The sequence below is a fragment of the Macrobrachium nipponense genome, chromosome 39 (genome assembly GCF_015104395.2).
Source record: "Macrobrachium nipponense isolate FS-2020 chromosome 39, ASM1510439v2, whole genome shotgun sequence".
NCBI lineage: Eukaryota > Metazoa > Arthropoda > Malacostraca > Decapoda > Palaemonidae > Macrobrachium > Macrobrachium nipponense.
Genome location: NC_061099.1, coordinates 52,369,744 through 52,372,162, shown reverse-complemented (window position 1 = coordinate 52,372,162; position 2,419 = coordinate 52,369,744).

The window sequence follows — 2,419 nt, the reverse complement described above, 5'->3', positions numbered from 1 at the left end:
AAGGCGGAGAGAGAGGGGGGGAGGGGGGACATAAGCAACAGAGGTCCACCAAAAAGCACGGGTAAATAGCGCGTTGATATCGGCTATATAAGGGATAATCACCAATAACGATCAGCGACCCGGCAATAAAGTGACGGTAGTTTAGAATTATGTGACGTCAGCCTAAGTGGAGGCTTCCTCCCGGCTGCTCCACAATAACAAAAGATTTGGAGGGACAATTAGACCACGTAGAAGGACTCGGCCGACGGATACACAGATACCGAACACAGATAAGATACGCGCACTTACAGAGAGAGAGAGAGAGAGAGAGAGAGAGAGAGAATTATGTCTTCTGAGAGAGAGAGAGAGAGAGAGAGAAACATATCTTCAGATAGAGAGAGAGAGAGACAAAATCATGTCTTCTAAGAGGGAGAGAGAAAGTGAGAGAGAGAGAGAGTATCATGTCTTCTGAGTGAGAGAGAGAGAGAGAGAGAATCATGTCCTCTGAGACACAGAGGGAAAAATATCAAATCCCGTATACCTGCTACAGCGAGGCATAGCGTAATATACAGTTAACACTTGCCTTCGAAATATCAACGCACTGCTGAAACAAAAGTGACATATATATTTAGGCACTCGGTCAAGAGTCAAGGAAGTCTGCTCAGAAGGCACAGACCAAACGCTGTGCTCTGTCATCTTGGGGATGATTAGCTAATTGCCTTGCGTGATGTTTACGTCGGATTAGTCATTCAGTCCCACAATGAATGGAATCAGTTCAAGAGATTTTTTCATCTACATCATCATTTTCCTTCTTTCATTTCAATTTACCTCTCAGTTACTCTACAATTTATACGTCGTCAAGGGAAATGAGCATTAGGGCGTCATACGGAATCAGTTTTCCCAATAGGATGATAATTGAAATCAGTTTCACATTCGGGATTTCAATGGTCTTCCAACTCGCAAAACAACAAAGAAAAACCCATACGCTCCGGGTGCCAAACACTGACACACAAAGAACGCCTCGTAAAAACGCAGTACAAACAAACAGAAAATAGCCTCCCTTTTAATGGCAAATGGAACATCCGTACCACCCGTTACTTATCTGTGAGTCTGACAAGCCAACCGTTCTTGTCAGACTCGTTTCTTTCTCAAACAGCTGGAGAACTTCAAAGGGAAAGTTGTAATCACTTCTACTATTTCCGTAGGATGTTTCTTGAAGGTCAGAGGAGAGGAGAAGGTTGCAGCATCCTTTACCTCGTTTAGAACTGCTTCTGGTTATAATAATAATAACAATAATTCTCTACCTTTTTGCCTTAGAAGGGAAGACACTACCCTTCCGTTTTTAATTTGGAATTGGCGAGATGGTTGCTAGCCACATGACACGCACCCCCCCCCCCCTCCCCCGTCCCCTGTGGGTTAATTTTACGTAATAGCCGACGCATCCAAGGAGACGCATCGAATTCAATTCAATTGAATATGGAATTTAGGCCAAAGGCCAAGCACAGGGACCAATGAGATCATCCAACGCTGAAACGGAAATTGACAGTAAAAGGTTTGAAAGGTGTTACAGGAGGAAAACCTCACAGTTGCACTATGAATCAATTGTTAGCAGAGGGTAGAACGTAAGATGGAAGAAAAAGAATATAATAGGAGATACAGTAAAAGGAACGAAAGGTGTTGCAGGTAGTAGCCGAAGGCAAGCTACAAGGAACCTTAAGTAATGCCTACGTAGAGTGCACCGCATGAGGTACACTGACGGCACTGACCCCCAACAGGAAAAGGAGACGCAACTGACATTTCCTCTTGGTCGCATACGAAAATACTGACCAGATACATCACTGATTAACTTAACAAATCCAAATACTAAGATTAAATAGAGGATTACAGCCTTCTGGAGATATAAGCGTCGATAGTAGCAGTCCTGAGTTAAAATGTTCTCCTTGGATATGCAAGGAACTCCTAACAACTTGAACTTATTATATATGCATCTCCTCTGTTCAGTTCAAAACCAGTCTCGTTGCCTCATGTCCTCAGAGAAAAAAAATAATAAAATAAATAGGTCAAATAATAAGAAGACATAGTTCATTTGAAAAAAAAAAAAAAAAACAGTAACAATACAATTTTAACTTTGCCCTCTGTTTCTCATTCCCGCGATATTATGATAGCGAAAATGAGAGAGAGAGAGAGAGAGTGAGAGAGAGAGAGAGAGAGAGAGAATACCAATCCTGACCGCATGAGAGAATTCAGCGAGATTCTCGCCCTTTCTTCTTATCCATAATCATCCTCTTCCCTTCGTTTTCCTCTTATTTTCTCCTACCTCTTTCTTTTTCTTCCTTGAGAAAATCAAGATAACATATTTCTATTGTTCCGTCTCACTCTCGGGGGAGCCACGGGAGTCTATATTACACTATAAACTATGATTTATCAGCTCGGTCCGGTG